Source organism: Apostichopus japonicus, chromosome 17 (assembly GCF_037975245.1).
Source record: "Apostichopus japonicus isolate 1M-3 chromosome 17, ASM3797524v1, whole genome shotgun sequence".
NCBI lineage: Eukaryota > Metazoa > Echinodermata > Holothuroidea > Aspidochirotida > Stichopodidae > Apostichopus > Apostichopus japonicus.
In genome coordinates this window covers 17,437,640-17,455,476 of record NC_092577.1, presented here as the reverse complement: position 1 = coordinate 17,455,476, position 17,837 = coordinate 17,437,640, and the positions used below count along the sequence as shown (strand labels likewise).

General features: G+C 39.3%; 16 non-coding genes and 20 pseudogenes across 16 annotated transcripts; all 36 read right to left on the bottom strand.

Annotated features, from left to right (window-relative positions):
- Positions 1 to 3,632: 3,632 nt before the first annotated feature.
- On the bottom strand, positions 3,633 to 3,751 carry LOC139955724 (5S ribosomal RNA). The gene has a single exon (XR_011788956.1). It is a non-coding gene; the product is annotated as a 5S ribosomal RNA (ribosomal RNA).
- A 283-nt stretch (positions 3,752 to 4,034) lies between these two features.
- LOC139955723 (5S ribosomal RNA) lies at positions 4,035 to 4,153 on the bottom strand. The gene has a single exon (XR_011788955.1). It is a non-coding gene; the product is annotated as a 5S ribosomal RNA (ribosomal RNA).
- Positions 4,154 to 4,436: 283 nt separating this feature from the next.
- Positions 4,437 to 4,555, bottom strand: LOC139956331 (5S ribosomal RNA; annotated as a pseudogene).
- A 283-nt stretch (positions 4,556 to 4,838) lies between these two features.
- Positions 4,839 to 4,959, bottom strand: LOC139957206 (5S ribosomal RNA; annotated as a pseudogene).
- Positions 4,960 to 5,242: 283 nt separating this feature from the next.
- Positions 5,243 to 5,361, bottom strand: LOC139955722 (5S ribosomal RNA). The gene has a single exon (XR_011788954.1). It is a non-coding gene; the product is annotated as a 5S ribosomal RNA (ribosomal RNA).
- A 283-nt stretch (positions 5,362 to 5,644) lies between these two features.
- Positions 5,645 to 5,763, bottom strand: LOC139956330 (5S ribosomal RNA; annotated as a pseudogene).
- A 283-nt stretch (positions 5,764 to 6,046) lies between these two features.
- Positions 6,047 to 6,167, bottom strand: LOC139957344 (5S ribosomal RNA; annotated as a pseudogene).
- A 68-nt stretch (positions 6,168 to 6,235) lies between these two features.
- LOC139956492 (5S ribosomal RNA) lies at positions 6,236 to 6,354 on the bottom strand (annotated as a pseudogene).
- Positions 6,355 to 6,422: 68 nt separating this feature from the next.
- On the bottom strand, positions 6,423 to 6,541 carry LOC139956328 (5S ribosomal RNA; annotated as a pseudogene).
- Positions 6,542 to 6,824: 283 nt separating this feature from the next.
- Positions 6,825 to 6,945, bottom strand: LOC139957343 (5S ribosomal RNA; annotated as a pseudogene).
- Positions 6,946 to 7,013: 68 nt separating this feature from the next.
- On the bottom strand, positions 7,014 to 7,132 carry LOC139955426 (5S ribosomal RNA). The gene has a single exon (XR_011788666.1). It is a non-coding gene; the product is annotated as a 5S ribosomal RNA (ribosomal RNA).
- Positions 7,133 to 7,209: 77 nt separating this feature from the next.
- On the bottom strand, positions 7,210 to 7,328 carry LOC139955424 (5S ribosomal RNA). Its single transcript, XR_011788665.1, has one exon. It is a non-coding gene; the product is annotated as a 5S ribosomal RNA (ribosomal RNA).
- A 68-nt stretch (positions 7,329 to 7,396) lies between these two features.
- On the bottom strand, positions 7,397 to 7,515 carry LOC139955423 (5S ribosomal RNA). The gene has a single exon (XR_011788664.1). It is a non-coding gene; the product is annotated as a 5S ribosomal RNA (ribosomal RNA).
- Positions 7,516 to 7,591: 76 nt separating this feature from the next.
- Positions 7,592 to 7,712, bottom strand: LOC139957204 (5S ribosomal RNA; annotated as a pseudogene).
- A 281-nt stretch (positions 7,713 to 7,993) lies between these two features.
- Positions 7,994 to 8,112, bottom strand: LOC139956327 (5S ribosomal RNA; annotated as a pseudogene).
- A 4,884-nt stretch (positions 8,113 to 12,996) lies between these two features.
- Positions 12,997 to 13,115, bottom strand: LOC139955721 (5S ribosomal RNA). Its single transcript, XR_011788953.1, has one exon. It is a non-coding gene; the product is annotated as a 5S ribosomal RNA (ribosomal RNA).
- Positions 13,116 to 13,398: 283 nt separating this feature from the next.
- Positions 13,399 to 13,517, bottom strand: LOC139956326 (5S ribosomal RNA; annotated as a pseudogene).
- Positions 13,518 to 13,800: 283 nt separating this feature from the next.
- Positions 13,801 to 13,921, bottom strand: LOC139957342 (5S ribosomal RNA; annotated as a pseudogene).
- Positions 13,922 to 13,989: 68 nt separating this feature from the next.
- LOC139955422 (5S ribosomal RNA) lies at positions 13,990 to 14,108 on the bottom strand. Its single transcript, XR_011788663.1, has one exon. It is a non-coding gene; the product is annotated as a 5S ribosomal RNA (ribosomal RNA).
- A 68-nt stretch (positions 14,109 to 14,176) lies between these two features.
- LOC139955421 (5S ribosomal RNA) lies at positions 14,177 to 14,295 on the bottom strand. Its single transcript, XR_011788662.1, has one exon. It is a non-coding gene; the product is annotated as a 5S ribosomal RNA (ribosomal RNA).
- A 77-nt stretch (positions 14,296 to 14,372) lies between these two features.
- On the bottom strand, positions 14,373 to 14,491 carry LOC139955420 (5S ribosomal RNA). Its single transcript, XR_011788661.1, has one exon. It is a non-coding gene; the product is annotated as a 5S ribosomal RNA (ribosomal RNA).
- A 68-nt stretch (positions 14,492 to 14,559) lies between these two features.
- LOC139955418 (5S ribosomal RNA) lies at positions 14,560 to 14,678 on the bottom strand. Its single transcript, XR_011788658.1, has one exon. It is a non-coding gene; the product is annotated as a 5S ribosomal RNA (ribosomal RNA).
- A 76-nt stretch (positions 14,679 to 14,754) lies between these two features.
- On the bottom strand, positions 14,755 to 14,873 carry LOC139956625 (5S ribosomal RNA; annotated as a pseudogene).
- A 68-nt stretch (positions 14,874 to 14,941) lies between these two features.
- On the bottom strand, positions 14,942 to 15,060 carry LOC139956491 (5S ribosomal RNA; annotated as a pseudogene).
- A 68-nt stretch (positions 15,061 to 15,128) lies between these two features.
- LOC139956325 (5S ribosomal RNA) lies at positions 15,129 to 15,247 on the bottom strand (annotated as a pseudogene).
- A 281-nt stretch (positions 15,248 to 15,528) lies between these two features.
- Positions 15,529 to 15,649, bottom strand: LOC139957341 (5S ribosomal RNA; annotated as a pseudogene).
- A 68-nt stretch (positions 15,650 to 15,717) lies between these two features.
- Positions 15,718 to 15,836, bottom strand: LOC139955417 (5S ribosomal RNA). Its single transcript, XR_011788657.1, has one exon. It is a non-coding gene; the product is annotated as a 5S ribosomal RNA (ribosomal RNA).
- A 68-nt stretch (positions 15,837 to 15,904) lies between these two features.
- Positions 15,905 to 16,023, bottom strand: LOC139956205 (5S ribosomal RNA). Its single transcript, XR_011789344.1, has one exon. It is a non-coding gene; the product is annotated as a 5S ribosomal RNA (ribosomal RNA).
- Positions 16,024 to 16,099: 76 nt separating this feature from the next.
- Positions 16,100 to 16,218, bottom strand: LOC139956624 (5S ribosomal RNA; annotated as a pseudogene).
- A 68-nt stretch (positions 16,219 to 16,286) lies between these two features.
- Positions 16,287 to 16,405, bottom strand: LOC139955416 (5S ribosomal RNA). The gene has a single exon (XR_011788656.1). It is a non-coding gene; the product is annotated as a 5S ribosomal RNA (ribosomal RNA).
- A 68-nt stretch (positions 16,406 to 16,473) lies between these two features.
- LOC139957114 (5S ribosomal RNA) lies at positions 16,474 to 16,592 on the bottom strand (annotated as a pseudogene).
- Positions 16,593 to 16,668: 76 nt separating this feature from the next.
- Positions 16,669 to 16,787, bottom strand: LOC139956623 (5S ribosomal RNA; annotated as a pseudogene).
- A 77-nt stretch (positions 16,788 to 16,864) lies between these two features.
- On the bottom strand, positions 16,865 to 16,983 carry LOC139955415 (5S ribosomal RNA). Its single transcript, XR_011788655.1, has one exon. It is a non-coding gene; the product is annotated as a 5S ribosomal RNA (ribosomal RNA).
- Positions 16,984 to 17,051: 68 nt separating this feature from the next.
- LOC139955413 (5S ribosomal RNA) lies at positions 17,052 to 17,170 on the bottom strand. Its single transcript, XR_011788654.1, has one exon. It is a non-coding gene; the product is annotated as a 5S ribosomal RNA (ribosomal RNA).
- Positions 17,171 to 17,246: 76 nt separating this feature from the next.
- On the bottom strand, positions 17,247 to 17,367 carry LOC139957203 (5S ribosomal RNA; annotated as a pseudogene).
- A 283-nt stretch (positions 17,368 to 17,650) lies between these two features.
- Positions 17,651 to 17,769, bottom strand: LOC139956323 (5S ribosomal RNA; annotated as a pseudogene).
- Between the last annotated feature and the right edge of the window lie 68 nt (positions 17,770 to 17,837).

Genomic DNA, 17,837 nt, shown 5'->3' with positions numbered 1-17,837 from the left:
GAGTAGTACCTCTTATACCATTAAAGTGCATCTTATTCAGTAAAATAGAATGATTAATGGTATCAAACGCTTTACTTAAGTCTAGGAATACACCAATGCAAGTCTTACGTTGATCAAGTTTACTGTAGAGATTATCAATTGCATCTGCCAGGGCGAGCTCAGTGGAGTGATTGTATCGAAATCCGTACTGTTGTTTATTAAGAATGTTGTGTTTGTCCAAGAATCTACAAATACGATTAAACAATAGTCTTTCTATAAGTTTCGCAAAACAAGAGAGTAACGATATTGGCCGGTAATTTTCATATGCATTGTTCTGGCCATTTTTGTAAATTGGTAAGACTTTAGCAATTTTTAACTTGTCTGGAAAGACACCTGTATTAAATGATAGGTTACAAATATGGGCAAGTGGTGTGACAATATACTTAGCGGCCTGTTTGATAATATCAGGACTGAAATCGTCATATCCTGCAGCCTTTTTGGGTTTAATTGCAGTGTTGATCGTTTTCAGTAATTCTTCTTCTGTCACGGGGAATATGAACACAGAGTTTGGGTTGGGATTTCTGCTTTTATGCAAAAAAATCTCAGCTTTTTCAAGGGGTTTAATCTTGCTGGCCAGTGAAGGGCCTACATTTACAAAGTAATTGTTAAAACCATTAGCAATTTCCTGGTTGTCTGTGACAACGTTTTGGTTATGGTGAAAGGCCGTAGGATATGACGATTGACTGGCATTTTTATGTAAGAGTTCATTGACTGTTTTCCAGGTACCATTAATGTTATTATTGCTCTCGATAAATTTACTGTTAAAGTATAGTTTCTTTGATGTTCTGATAATATTTGTTAATTTATTTCGATAAATAAGGTATACCTTCTTGTTATTCGATGTTGGATCCTTTAATTGGCGTCTATACAATTGATTTTTCTTTTTTATTGATTTTAATATACCACTAGTAATCCAAGGATGTCTCTTTTTACGTTTCTTCCTTACATTAATAACCTGCACTGGAAAACAGTCATTGTACATATCACTAAAATGATGAAAAAATACATTATAGGATACATTAGCATCCTTTTCATTAAGAACATCATCCCATTGCTTACATTCTAATTGGGAAATAAAATTACTGATATTATTTATATTGTAATTACGAATACGTTTACTATCTCTATTATAGATTCTAAGTCTTGAATTATTGTCAAGGAAGATGGGAAAGTGGTCGGTAATATCGGTTACAAATATGCCTGAGTTAATTGCAGAATTATCATTAGTAAATATGTTATCAATTAAAGTAGACGATGTACTTGCAACACGGGTAGGATTTGTTATTGCTGGATAAAAATTATTCGAGAAAGCTAAGTTGAGGAAATCTGTAGATAAGTGGTCGTCAAGTAAGTTAATGTTGAAATCACCCATGATATAAGAATTACTACGTGATTCTGTTAATTTGCCATAAATGTTTTGCACATGAAAATAAAAGTCGTCATAAGAACCCGTCGGTGGTCTATAAATAATACCAATAACGTAATGCTTACTGCCATTTTGGGGTGTGATCTCTATGAAAAGAGACTCAATTGAGTCATTAAATACAGAGAGATCGTCTCTGCATTTGTAATTATAGTTCTTTTTAATGTATAAACAAACCCCACCTCCCCTTCTTTTATGGCGGTGTTTTTCTACAAGTCGATAATTATTAATATTGATGATGGATGTATTATTATTGTCATTCAACCAAGTTTCCGTAAAGCCCATGATCGAGAATTCGTTATTAAGTAATGAGATGAAAGTGGTAATATTATCAAAATTTTTGTTAAGACTCCTACTGTTCATATTGAAAATGGTAAGACCATTACTAGGGGGTAAATTATTATACTTATCGATGTTATAATACTCACAGGAAATATTATCCCTTGTTTCTATTTTGTTTTTTGTTGGATCCATTAAAACAAGAAAGAGTATGATGACGATGACGATATAGAAGTGAGGTTTGATTGTTTTTGCTTGTTACGGTTCTTGCCTTGCTAAGGTTTGGTGTTGGTATTTTCTTCTTGTGTCTTACAAAAATGAAGTTGTCCTCATCCAAAGACATCTGCCTTTTAAGGTGTGCCATAGAGTCATTTACAGTTTCAGTGGTGTCTCCATTACTTCCTGGTTTGTAGTCGGGTTTTCTTTGTAGTCGGGATTTCTGTGCTTCGTCGGTGGGATTTTTCTTGGTCGCTGTGGTCGTAGCCTTCGCTTTCTTGGGAGATTTCGGTTGTTTCTGCTGTGGCTGGGTGTTGGTAGGCAGAGTCTCCTCAATTTGGTCCTTGTTCCGGTTGGCTTGATCTACCGTGTCAGGAGGTTGCACTGTGGGTTGAGCTGGTGGGCCCCCGGGAACTGTTTCCTTGTTGGCGCTCTCAGTGACGTTAGAAGGTTCAGTTTCTGTGTCCATCTCACCATTGTCTGAAGGCTTCTCTGGTTCGACATCGTTATCTTCCTCAGGTGGTTGCTCCGTGCATAGGAAACTTTTATGACCAAAGTTTTGGCATCTAAAGCACTTTATCCTAGGGCAACGGCTCTCCGTGTGGCCCTGGTTATTACATTCTCTACATACGTACTGGGGACATTCTTTCATGACATGGGTGTCGCTCAAGCAGTTGTTACAGACTTTAGATTGGCTGTTGTGTTTAAGTCTTAGATGTACACCAGCAATCGTAATTGCGTAGGGCAGGCTTTTGGCATTATTTGGCAACTGTACTCTTACGAATCGAATACCGTTTTCCACGTCTGGATAGTCGGAATAGTATTTTCGCGTCCATTTGGATTTAATTGAGCATCCGTATTCCTCTAGCTTAGCCGAAAGTTCTTCGTCAGAAATGTAACAGGGTACCCCAAAAAGACTCACCGTTAGTATAAATTTTTCCACTCCGGTAACATTACAATGGTCGCCTTTAATATTAAGGCCGGTTTCCTGGATAAGTTCCGCATCAGATTCATTCTTCAATGTCACAATCCAGTGCCCTGACGTCTTAACACATCCCACAATTCTATTATTCCCAAGATCCTCAGATATCGATTTCAGTATGTCTCCATAGCTATGTCCATTGTCAAATACCCTAACACTGTTAGTTTTCAAACGTTGTATTGATGGTTTCGCGGAACCCATGTTCGCACTAGCACACGCCTTGGCGGCCTTCGTCGCCTTGGCGACTTCAAAAATTACCTACAAAACTCCTACAGTTTAACGGTCCAAAATGAAACACAGTAATAAAAACCCGCTAGCATCCAAGAACTTGGATGTTGCAGGTTGAAGAAAACGTGGAACAAGTAAGTTCGAAAAAAGTAACAAAGAAAACAGCTAACAAAGAGCACAACCAACCGCGCCACGACTGTATCACACTGTATCCACTGTATCACACTGTATCACACCACGACATATATTATACATGAATGGATTTAATATATATTATGTTAATCTATATTTTACATCTATATGTAGAAAATTCTAATATATAAAAACAAACGAGTTATTTATTAATATATTCGATTTTCAAATCGCTTTCCTCGTGGCAAGACACTTTCCTTGTGGAAAGACAATGAAGGCCATTTCAATTTCTCATCGTCGTGGCAACATAGTGTTATCAATTATGAAAATAAAAGCCTGCGGCACCCAGTATTCCCAGGCGGTCACCCATCCAAGTACTGACTGCGCTCTACGTTGCTTGACTTCGGTGATCGGACGAGAACCGGTATAGTCAACGTGATATGGCCGTAGACATTCCAAGAGGTGAAATGTAGGCTACTTGTCTGGTAGGTTATGATCAGTGGATTTAATATATATATTATACATGAATGGATTTAATATATATTATGTTAATCTATATTTTACATATATATCTAGAAAATTCTAATATATAAAAACAAACGAGGTATTTATTAATATATTCGATTTTCAAATCGCTTTCCTCGTGGCAAGACACTTTCCTTGTGGAAAGACAATGAAGGCCATTTCAATTTCTCATCGTCGTGGCAACATAGTGTTATCAATTATGAAAATAAAAGCCTGCGGCACCCAGTATTCCCAGGCGGTCACCCATCCAAGTACTGACTGCGCTCTACGTTGCTTGACTTCGGTGATCGGACGAGAACCGGTATAGTCAACGTGATATGGCCGTAGACATTCCAAGAGGTGAAATGTAGGCTACTCGTCTGGTAGGTTATGATCAGTGGATTTAATATATATATTATACATGAATGGATTTAATATATATTATGTTAATCTATATTTTACATATATATCTAGAAAATTCTAATATATAAAAACAAACGAGGTATTTATTAATATATTCGATTTTCAAATCGCTTTCCTCGTGGCAAGACACTTTCCTTGTGGAAAGACAATGAAGGCCATTTCAATTTCTCATCGTCGTGGCAACATAGTGTTATCAATTATGAAAATAAAAGCCTACGGCACCCAGTATTCCCAGGCGGTCACCCATCCAAGTACTGACTGCGCTCTACGTTGCTTGACTTCGGTGATCGGACGAGAACCGGTATAGTCATCGTGATGTGGCCGTAGACATTCCAAGAGGCGAAATGTAGGCTAGTTGTCTGGTAGGTTATGATTAGTGGATTTAATATATATATTATACATGAATGGATTTAATATATATTATGTTAATCTATATTTTACATCTATATGTAGAAAATTCTAATATATAAAAACAAACGAGTTATTTATTAATATATTCGATTTTCAAATCGCTTTCCTCGTGGCAAGACACTTTCCTTGTGGAAAGACAATGAAGGCCATTTCAATTTCTCATCGTCGTGGCAACATAGTGTTATCAATTATGAAAATAAAAGCCTGCGGCACCCAGTATTCCCCCAGGCGGTCACCCATCCAAGTACTGACTGCGCTCTACGTTGCTTGACTTCGGTGATCGGACGAGAACCGGTATAGTCAACGTGATATGGCCGTAGACATTCCAAGAGGTGAAATGTAGGCTACTTGTCTGGTAGGTTATAATCAGTGGATTTAATATATATATTATACATGAATGGATTTAATATATATTATGTTAATCTATATTTTACATATATATCTAGAAAATTCTAATATATAAAAACAAACGAGGTATTTATTAATATATTCGATTTTCAAATCGCTTTCCTCGTGGCAAGACACTTTCCTTGTGGAAAGACAATGAAGGCCATTTCAATTTCTCATCGTCGTGGCAACATAGTGTTATCAATTATGAAAATAAAAGCCTGCGGCACCCAGTATTCCCAGGCGGTCACCCATCCAAGTACTGACTGCGCTCTACGTTGCTTGACTTCGGTGATCGGACGAGAACCGGTATAGTCAACGTGATATGGCCGTAGACATTCCAAGAGGTGAAATGTAGGCTACTTGTCTGGTAGGTTATGATCAGTGGATTTAATATATATATTATACATGAATGGATTTAATATATATTATGTTAATCTATATTTTACATATATATCTAGAAAATTCTAATATATAAAAACAAACGAGGTATTTATTAATATATTCGATTTTCAAATCGCTTTCCTCGTGGCAAGACACTTTCCTTGTGGAAAGACAATGAAGGCCATTTCAATTTCTCATCGTCGTGGCAACATAGTGTTATCAATTATGAAAATAAAAGCCTACGGCACCCAGTATTCCCAGGCGGTCACCCATCCAAGTACTGACTGCGCTCTACGTTGCTTGACTTCGGTGATCGGACGAGAACCGGTATAGTCATCGTGATGTGGCCGTAGACATTCCAAGAGGCGAAATGTAGGCTAGTTGTCTGGTAGGTTATGATTAGTGGATTTAATATATATATTATACATGAATGGATTTAATATATATTATGTTAATCTATATTTTACATCTATATGTAGAAAATTCGAATATATAAAAACAAACGAGTTATTTATTAATATATTCGATTTTCAAATCGCTTTCCTCGTGGCAAGACACTTTCCTTGTGGAAAGACAATGAAGGCCATTTCAATTTCTCATCGTCGTGGCAACATAGTGTTATCAATTATGAAAATAAAAGCCTGCGGCACCCAGTATTCCCCCAGGCGGTCACCCATCCAAGTACTGACTGCGCTCTACGTTGCTTGACTTCGGTGATCGGACGAGAACCGGTATAGTCAACGTGATGTGGCCGTAGACATAACAAGAGGTCAATGTAGGCCATTTCAATTTCTCATCATCGTCGTGTTATCAATTATGAAAATAAAAGCCTACGGCACCCAGTATTCCCAGGCGGTCACCCATCCAAGTACTGACTGCGCTCTACGTTGCTTGACATCGGTGATCGGACGAGAACCGGTATAGTCAACGTGATGTGGCCGTAGACATAACAAGAGGTCAATGTAGACCATTTAAATTTCTCATCATCGTCGTGTTATCAATTATGAAAATAAAAGCCTACGGCACCCAGTATTCCCAGGCGGTCACCCATCCAAGTACTGACTGCGCTCTACGTTGCTTGACTTCGGTGATCGGACGAGAACCGGTATAGTCATCGTGATGTGGCCGTAGACATTCCAAGAGGCGAAATGTAGGCTAGTTGTCTGGTAGGTTATGATTAGTGGATTTAATATATATATTATACATGAATGGATTTAATATATATTATGTTAATCTGTATTTTACATATATATGTAGACAATTCTAATATATAAAAACAAACGAGTTATTTATTAATATATTCGATTTTCAAATCGCTTTCCTCGTGGCAAGACACTTTCCTTGTGGAAAGACAATGAAGGCCATTTCAATTTCTCATCGTCGTGGCAACATAGTGTTATCAATTATGAAAATAAAAGCCTGCGGCACCCAGTATTCCCCCAGGCGGTCACCCATCCAAGTACTGACTGCGCTCTACGTTGCTTGACTTCGGTGATCGGACGAGAACCGGTATAGTCAACGTGATGTGGCCGTAGACATAAAAACCGGTCAATGTAGGCCATTTCAATTTCTCATCATCGTCGTGTTATCAATTATGAAAATAAAAGCCTACGGCACCCAGTATTCCCAGGCGGTCACCCATCCAAGTACTGACTGCGCTCTACGTTGCTTGACTTCGGTGATCGGACGAGAACCGGTATAGTCAACGTGATGTGGCCGTAGACATAAAAACCGGTCAATGTAGGCCATTTCAATTTCTCATCGTCGTGGCAACATAGTGTTATCAATTATAAAAAATAAAAGCCTACGGCACCCAGTATTCCCAGGCGGTCACCCATCCAAGTACTGACTGCGCTCTACGTTGCTTGACTTCGGTGATCGGACGAGAACCGGTATAGTCAACGTGATGTGGCCGTAGACATAACAAGAGGTCAATGTAGGCCATTTCAATTTCTCATCATCGTCGTGTTATCAATTATGAAAATAAAAGCCTACGGCACCCAGTATTCCCAGGCGGTCACCCATCCAAGTACTGACTGCGCTCTACGTTGCTTGACTTCGGTGATCGGACGAGAACCGGTATAGTCAACGTGATGTGGCCGTAGACATAACAAGAGGTCAATGTAGGCCATTTCAATTTCTCATCGTCGTGGCAACATAGTGTTATCAATTATGAAAATAAAAGCCTGCGGCACCCAGTATTCCCCCAGGCGGTCACCCATCCAAGTACTGACTGCGCTCTACGTTGCTTGACTTCGGTGATCGGACGAGAACCGGTATAGTCAACGTGATATGGCCGTAGACATTCCAAGAGGTGAAATGTAGGCTACTTGTCTGGTAGGTTATGATCAGTGGATTTAATATATAAATTATACATGAATGGATTTAATATATATTATGTTAATCTATATTTGACATATATCTAGAAAATTCTAATATATAAAAACAAACGAGGTATTTATTAATATATTCGATTTTCAAATCGCTTTCCTTGTGGCAAGACACTTTCCTTGTGGAAAGACAATGAAGGCCATTTCAATTTCTCATCGTCGTGGCAACATAGTGTTATCAATTATGAAAATAAAAGCCTACGGCACCCAGTATTCCCAGGCGGTCACCCATCCAAGTACTGACTGCGCTCTACGTTGCTTGACTTCGGTGATCGGACGAGAACCGGTATAGTCATCGTGATGTGGCCGTAGACATTCCAAGAGGCGAAATGTAGGCTAGTTGTCTGGTAGGTTATGATTAGTGGATTTAATATATATATTTATTTATTTATTTATTTGTTTTTCCACAGAAGTACAAAGCGGAGGGAAGTCTTCCATAAAGCTTAAAAGCTTAACAAAGTGGAAGACTCCCTAAAGAAAAAAAAAAAATGAATAAATACAAATTGAATGTTTGTTACATAATGAACAGAAACTGCTGAAGTAAATAACTCATTTACATAATTTAATATGATGATATCAATTCTTTTTTTAAACATTTCTTAAATGAATTCTTTGTAGCCTTAGATTTAACGGTATTGCTTAATGAGTTCCATAACTTAGTTGCACGGTTGCGAAAGCTGCGTGTACCTAATTTCGTATGATAGAAGTTGCAATGAGCATTTTGTCTATTTCGGGTATTATAATTGTATAATTCTACATTAATTGTATAGAAATTATGAAAGGAACCCGGAAGTAGCCCATGCCATGCTTTATACGTAAATACAGCAAGTTGTAGCCTTATAATATCATTTAATTTCAGCAGGTTTTGACCTTTAAACAATGGACTAGTATGCTGACGAAATGCAGCATGTGTTATGTTACGTATTGCGCCTTTTTGTAGTTTATTGAGACGGTCAAGACAAGTTATGTTAGCACCAGACCAAATAATAGAACAGTAGGACAGATGAGGTAGAATGAGCGTATTATAAATCATTCTTAGAATGTGTGTCGGTAGGAAATGTTTTATTATAGCGAGTATACCAATGTTCCTTGCGACCTTAGAACAGATTGCTGAAATATGTTGTTGCCAACTTAGTTTTGAATCAATATATACACCTAAAAATTTTATGTAGTCAACATTGTTAATTGGTGTACCATTCATATTAATGTTGTGAACTTGAGGAGGGTTGTTGGATGAATTAAAAACAATGTAGTGTGTCTTGTTGACATTGATAGAAAGCTTGTTTGACCGAAACCAGTTACTAAACTTTTCTAGTTCATTAGATACAGTAATAGGTAGGATGCTAATGTTGTCAGAGTCAAAAAAAATAGTGGTGTCATCAGCAAACAAAGTAACTTTTGCAATATTGGACACTTGACATATGTCGTTTACATAAATAATGAATAACAGAGGTCCCAGGATAGATCCCTGTGGTACACCACAAGGGACTTGGGCAAGATCAGAGTTATGTGACTTATACGCAGTAAATTGGTGACGGTGAGATAGGTAGCTGTCGAACCAATTCAGAGTAGTACCTCTTATACCATTAAAGTGCATCTTATTCAGTAAAATAGAATGATTAATGGTATCAAACGCTTTACTTAAGTCTAGGAATACACCAATGCAAGTCTTACGTTGATCAAGTTTACTGTAGAGATTATCAATTGCATCTGCCAGGGCGAGCTCAGTGGAGTGATTGTATCGAAATCCGTACTGTTGTTTATTAAGAATGTTGTGTTTGTCCAAGAATCTACAAATACGATTAAACAATAGTCTTTCTATAAGTTTCGCAAAACAAGAGAGTAACGATATTGGCCGGTAATTTTCATATGCATTGTTCTGGCCATTTTTGTAAATTGGTAAGACTTTAGCAATTTTTAACTTGTCTGGAAAGACACCTGTATTAAATGATAGGTTACAAATATGGGCAAGTGGTGTGACAATATACTTAGCGGCCTGTTTGATAATATCAGGACTGAAATCGTCATATCCTGCAGCCTTTTTGGGTTTAATTGCAGTGTTGATCGTTTTCAGTAATTCTTCTTCTGTCACGGGGAATATGAACACAGAGTTTGGGTTGGGATTTCTGCTTTTATGCAAAAAAATCTCAGCTTTTTCAAGGGGTTTAATCTTGCTGGCCAGTGAAGGGCCTACATTTACAAAGTAATTGTTAAAACCATTAGCAATTTCCTGGTTGTCTGTGACAACGTTTTGGTTATGGTGAAAGGCCGTAGGATATGACGATTGACTGGCATTTTTATGTAAGAGTTCATTGACTGTTTTCCAGGTACCATTAATGTTATTATTGCTCTCGATAAATTTACTGTGAAAGTATAGTTTCTTTGATGTTCTGATAATATTTGTTAATTTATTTCGATAAATAAGGTATACCTTCTTGTTATTCGATGTTGGATCCTTTAATTGGCGTCTATACAATTGATTTTTCTTTTTTATTGATTTTAATATACCACTAGTAATCCAAGGATGTCTCTTTTTACGTTTCTTCCTTACATTAATAACCTGCACTGGAAAACAGTCATTGTACATATCACTAAAATGATGAAAAAATACATTATAGGATACATTAGCATCCTTTTCATTAAGAACATCATCCCATTGCTTACATTCTAATTGGGAAATAAAATTACTGATATTATTTATATTGTAATTACGAATACGTTTACTATCTCTATTATAGATTCTAAGTCTTGAATTATTGTCAAGGAAGATGGGAAAGTGGTCGGTAATATCGGTTACAAATATGCCTGAGTTAATTGCAGAATTATCATTAGTAAATATGTTATCAATTAAAGTAGACGATGTACTTGCAACACGGGTAGGATTTGTTATTGCTGGATAAAAATTATTCGAGAAAGCTAAGTTGAGGAAATCTGTAGATAAGTGGTCGTCAAGTAAGTTAATGTTGAAATCACCCATGATATAAGAATTACTACGTGATTCTGTTAATTTGCCATAAATGTTTTGCACATGAAAATAAAAGTCGTCATAAGAACCCGTCGGTGGTCTATAAATAATACCAATAACGTAATGCTTACTGCCATTTTGGGGTGTGATCTCTATGAAAAGAGACTCAATTGAGTCATTAAATACAGAGAGATCGTCTCTGCATTTGTAATTATAGTTCTTTTTAATGTATAAACAAACCCCACCTCCCCTTCTTTTATGGCGGTGTTTTTCTACAAGTCGATAATTATTAATATTGATGATGGATGTATTATTATTGTCATTCAACCAAGTTTCCGTAAAGCCCATGATCGAGAATTCGTTATTAAGTAATGAGATGAAAGTGGTAATATTATCAAAATTTTTGTTAAGACTCCTACTGTTCATATTGAAAATGGTAAGACCATTACTAGGGGGTAAATTATTATACTTATCGATGTTATAATACTCACAGGAAATATTATCCCTTGTTTCTATTTTGTTTTTTGTTGGATCCATTAAAACAAGAAAGAGTATGATGACGATGACGATATAGAAGTGAGGTTTGATTGTTTTTGCTTGTTACGGTTCTTGCCTTGCTAAGGTTTGGTGTTGGTATTTTCTTCTTGTGTCTTACAAAAATGAAGTTGTCCTCATCCAAAGACATCTGCCTTTTAAGGTGTGCCATAGAGTCATTTACAGTTTCAGTGGTGTCTCCATTACTTCCTGGTTTGTAGTCGGGTTTTCTTTGTAGTCGGGATTTCTGTGCTTCGTCGGTGGGATTTTTCTTGGTCGCTGTGGTCGTAGCCTTCGCTTTCTTGGGAGATTTCGGTTGTTTCTGCTGTGGCTGGGTGTTGGTAGGCAGAGTCTCCTCAATTTGGTCCTTGTTCCGGTTGGCTTGATCTACCGTGTCAGGAGGTTGCACTGTGGGTTGAGCTGGTGGGCCCCCGGGAACTGTTTCCTTGTTGGCGCTCTCAGTGACGTTAGAAGGTTCAGTTTCTGTGTCCATCTCACCATTGTCTGAAGGCTTCTCTGGTTCGACATCGTTATCTTCCTCAGGTGGTTGCTCCGTGCATAGGAAACTTTTATGACCAAAGTTTTGGCATCTAAAGCACTTTATCCTAGGGCAACGGCTCTCCGTGTGGCCCTGGTTATTACATTCTCTACATACGTACTGGGGACATTCTTTCATGACATGGGTGTCGCTCAAGCAGTTGTTACAGACTTTAGATTGGCTGTTGTGTTTAAGTCTTAGATGTACACCAGCAATCGTAATTGCGTAGGGCAGGCTTTTGGCATTATTTGGCAACTGTACTCTTACGAATCGAATACCGTTTTCCACGTCTGGATAGTCGGAATAGTATTTTCGCGTCCATTTGGATTTAATTGAGCATCCGTATTCCTCTAGCTTAGCCGAAAGTTCTTCGTCAGAAATGTAACAGGGTACCCCAAAAAGACTCACCGTTAGTATAAATTTTTCCACTCCGGTAACATTACAATGGTCGCCTTTAATATTAAGGCCGGTTTCCTGGATAAGTTCCGCATCAGATTCATTCTTCAATGTCACAATCCAGTGCCCTGACGTCTTAACACATCCCACAATTCTATTATTCCCAAGATCCTCAGATATCGATTTCAGTATGTCTCCATAGCTATGTCCATTGTCAAATACCCTAACACTGTTAGTTTTCAAACGTTGTATTGATGGTTTCGCGGAACCCATGTTCGCACTAGCACACGCCTTGGCGGCCTTCGTCGCCTTGGCGACTTCAAAAATTACCTACAAAACTCCTACAGTTTAACGGTCCAAAATGAAACACAGTAATAAAAACCCGCTAGCATCCAAGAACTTGGATGTTGCAGGTTGAAGAAAACGTGGAACAAGTAAGTTCGAAAAAAGTAACAAAGAAAACAGCTAACAAAGAGCACAACCAACCGCGCCACGACTGTATCACACTGTATCCACTGTATCACACTGTATCACACCACGACATATATTATACATGAATGGATTTAATATATATTATGTTAATCTATATTTTACATCTATATGTAGAAAATTCTAATATATAAAAACAAACGAGTTATTTATTAATATATTCGATTTTCAAATCGCTTTCCTCGTGGCAAGACACTTTCCTTGTGGAAAGACAATGAAGGCCATTTCAATTTCTCATCGTCGTGGCAACATAGTGTTATCAATTATGAAAATAAAAGCCTGCGGCACCCAGTATTCCCAGGCGGTCACCCATCCAAGTACTGACTGCGCTCTACGTTGCTTGACTTCGGTGATCGGACGAGAACCGGTATAGTCAACGTGATATGGCCGTAGACATTCCAAGAGGTGAAATGTAGGCTACTTGTCTGGTAGGTTATGATCAGTGGATTTAATATATATATTATACATGAATGGATTTAATATATATTATGTTAACCTATATTTTACATATATATCTAGAAAATTCTAATATATAAAAACAAACGAGGTATTTATTAATATATTCGATTTTCAAATCGCTTTCCTCGTGGCAAGACACTTTCCTTGTGGAAAGACAATGAAGGCCATTTCAATTTCTCATCGTCGTGGCAACATAGTGTTATCAATTATGAAAATAAAAGCCTACGGCACCCAGTATTCCCAGGCGGTCACCCATCCAAGTACTGACTGCGCTCTACGTTGCTTGACTTCGGTGATCGGACGAGAACCGGTATAGTCATCGTGATGTGGCCGTAGACATTCCAAGAGGCGAAATGTAGGCTAGTTGTCTGGTAGGTTATGATTAGTGGATTTAATATATATATTATACATGAATGGATTTAATATATATTATGTTAATCTATATTTTACATCTATATGTAGAAAATTCGAATATATAAAAACAAACGAGTTATTTATTAATATATTCGATTTTCAAATCGCTTTCCTCGTGGCAAGACACTTTCCTTGTGGAAAGACAATGAAGGCCATTTCAATTTCTCATCGTCGTGGCAACATAGTGTTATCAATTATGAAAATAAAAGCCTGCGGCACCCAGTATTCCCCCAGGCGGTCACCCATCCAAGTACTGACTGCGCTCTACGTTGCTTGACTTCGGTGATCGGACGAGAACCGGTATAGTCAACGTGATGTGGCCGTAGACATAAAAACCGGTCAATGTAGGCCATTTCAATTTCTCATCATCGTCGTGTTATCAATTATGAAAATAAAAGCCTACGGCACCCAGTATTCCCAGGCGGTCACCCATCCAAGTACTGACTGCGCTCTACGTTGCTTGACTTCGGTGATCGGACGAGAACCGGTATAGTCAACGTGATGTGGCCGTAGACATAAAAACCGGTCAATGTAGGCCATTTCAATTTCTCATCATCGTCGTGTTATCAATTATGAAAATAAAAGCCTACGGCACCCAGTATTCCCAGGCGGTCACCCATCCAAGTACTGACTGCGCTCTACGTTGCTTGACTTCGGTGATCGGACGAGAACCGGTATAGTCAACGTGATGTGGCCGTAGACATAAAAACCGGTCAATGTAGGCCATTTCAATTTCTCATCGTCGTGGCAACATAGTGTTATCAATTATAAAAAATAAAAGCCTACGGCACCCAGTATTCCCAGGCGGTCACCCATCCAAGTACTGACTGCGCTCTACGTTGCTTGACTTCGGTGATCGGACGAGAACCGGTATAGTCAACGTGATGTGGCCGTAGACATAACAAGAGGTCAATGTAGGCCATTTCAATTTCTCATCATCGTCGTGTTATCAATTATGAAAATAAAAGCCTACGGCACCCAGTATTCCCAGGCGGTCACCCATCCAAGTACTGACTGCGCTCTACGTTGCTTGACTTCGGTGATCGGACGAGAACCGGTATAGTCAACGTGATGTGGCCGTAGACATAACAAGAGGTCAATGTAGGCCATTTCAATTTCTCATCGTCGTGGCAACATAGTGTTATCAATTATGAAAATAAAAGCCTGCGGCACCCAGTATTCCCAGGCGGTCACCCATCCAAGTACTGACTGCGCTCTACGTTGCTTGACTTCGGTGATCGGACGAGAACCGGTATAGTCAACGTGATGTGGCCGTAGACATAAAAAGAGGTCAATGTAGGCCATTTCAATTTCTCATCATCGTCGTGTTATCAATTATGAAAATAAAAGCCTACGGCACCCAGTATTCCCAGGCGGTCACCCATCCAAGTACTGACTGCGCTCTACGTTGCTTGACATCGGTGATCGGACGAGAACCGGTATAGTCAACGTGATGTGGCCGTAGACATAACAAGAGGTCAATGTAGACCATTTCAATTTCTCATCATCGTCGTGTTATCAATTATGAAAATAAAAGCCTACGGCACCCAGTATTCCCAGGCGGTCACCCATCCAAGTACTGACTGCGCTCTACGTTGCTTGACTTCGGTGATCGGACGAGAACCGGTATAGTCATCGTGATGTGGCCGTAGACATTCCAAGAGGCGAAATGTAGGCTAGTTGTCTGGTAAGTTATGATCAGTGGATTTAATATATATTATACATGAATGGATTTAATATATATTATGTTAATCTATATTTTACATATATATGTAGACAATTCTAATATATAAAAACAAACGAGTTATTTATTAATATATTCGATTTTCAAATCGCTTTCCTCGTGGCAAGACACTTTCCTTGTGGAAAGACAATGAAGGCCATTTCAATTTGTCATCGTCGTGGCAACATAGTGTTATCAATTATGAAAATAAAAGCCTGCGGCACCCAGTATTCCCCCAGGCGGTCACCCATCCAAGTACTGACTGCGCTCTACGTTGCTTGACTTCGGTGATCGGACGAGAACCGGTATAGTCAACGTGATGTGGCCGTAGACATAAAAACCGGTCAATGTAGGCCATTTCAATTTCTCATCATCGTCGTGTTATCAATTATGAAAATAAAAGCCTACGGCACCCAGTATTCCCAGGCGGTCACCCATCCAAGTACTGACTGCGCTCTACGTTGCTTGACTTCGGTGATCGGACGAGAACCGGTATAGTCAACGTGATGTGGCCGTAGACATAACAAGAGGTCAATGTAGGCCATTTCAATTTCTCATCATCGTCGTGTTATCAATTATGAAAATAAAAGCCTACGGCACACAGTATTCCCAGGCGGTCACCCATCCAAGTACTGACTGCGCTCTACGTTGCTTGACTTCGGTGATCGGACGAGAACCGGTATAGTCAACGTGATGTGGCCGTAGACATAACAAGAGGTCAATGTAGGCCATTTCAATTTCTCATCGTCGTGGCAACATAGTGTTATCAATTATGAAAATAAAAGCCTGCGGCACCCAGTATTCCCAGGCGGTCACCCATCCAAGTACTGACTGCGCTCTACGTTGCTTGACTTCGGTGATCGGACGAGAACCGGTATAGTCAACGTGATGTGGCCGTAGACATAAAAAGAGGTCAATGTAGGCCATTTCAATTTCTCATCATCGTCGTGTTATCAATTATGAAAATAAAAGCCTACGGCACCCAGTATTCCCAGGCGGTCACCCATCCAAGTACTGACTGCGCTCTACGTTGCTTGACTTCGGTGATCGGACGAGAACCGGTATAGTCAACGTGATGTGGCCGTAGACATAAAAAGAGGTCAATGTAGGCCATTTCAATTTCTCATCATCGTCGTGTTATCAATTATGAAAATAAAAGCCTACGGCACCCAGTATTCCCAGGCGGTCACCCATCCAAGTACTGACTGCGCTTTACGTTGCTTGACTTCGGTGATCGGACGAGAACCGGTATAGTGAACGTGATGTGGCCGTAGACATAACAAGAGGTCAATGTAGGCCATTTCAATTTCTCATCGTCGTGGCAACATAGTGTTATCAATTATGAAAATAAAAGCCTGCGGCACCCAGTATTCCCAGGCGGTCACCCATCCAAGTACTGACTGCGCTCTACGTTGCTTGACTTCGGTGATCGGACGAGAACCGGTATAGTCAACGTGATGTGGCCGTAGACATAAAAACCGGTCAATGTAGGCCATTTCAATTTCTCATCGTCGTGGCAACATAGTGTTATCAATTATAAAAAATAAAAGCCTACGGCACCCAGTATTCCCAGGCGGTCACCCATCCAAGTACTGACTGCGCTCTACGTTGCTTGACTTCGGTGATCGGACGAGAACCGGTATAGTCAACGTGATGTGGCCGTAGACATAACAAGAGGTCAATGTAGGCCATTTCAATTTCTCATCATCGTCGTGTTATCAATTATGAAAATAAAAGCCTACGGCACCCAGTATTCCCAGGCGGTCACCCATCCAAGTACTGACTGCGCTCTACGTTGCTTGACTTCGGTGATCGGACGAGAACCGGTATAGTCAACGTGATGTGGCCGTAGACATAACAAGAGGTCAATGTAGGCCATTTCAATTTCTCATCGTCGTGGCAACATAGTGTTATCAATTATGAAAATAAAAGCCTGCGGCACCCAGTATTCCCCCAGGCGGTCACCCATCCAAGTACTGACTGCGCTCTACGTTGCTTGACTTCGGTGATCGGACGAGAACCGGTATAGTCAACGTGATATGGCCGTAGACATTCCAAGAGGTGAAATGTAGGCTACTTGTCTGGTAGTTTATGATCAGTGGATTTAATATATATATTATACATGAATGGATTTAATATATATTATGTTAATCTATATTTTACATATATATCTAGAAAATTCTAATATATAAAAACAAACGAGGTATTTATTAATATATTCGATTTTCAAATCGCTTTCCTCGTGGCAAGACACTTTCCTTGTGGAAAGACAATGAAGGCCATTTCAATTTGTCATCGTCGTGGCAACATAGTGTTATCAATTATGAAAATAAAAGCCTACGGCACCCAGTATTCCCAGGCGGTCACCCATCCAAGTACTGACTGCGCTCTACGTTGCTTGACTTCGGTGATCGGACGAGAACCGGTATAGTCATCGTGATGTGGCCGTAGACATTCCAAGAGGCGAAATGTAGGCTAGTTGTCTGGTAGGTTATGATCAGTGGATTTAATATATATATTA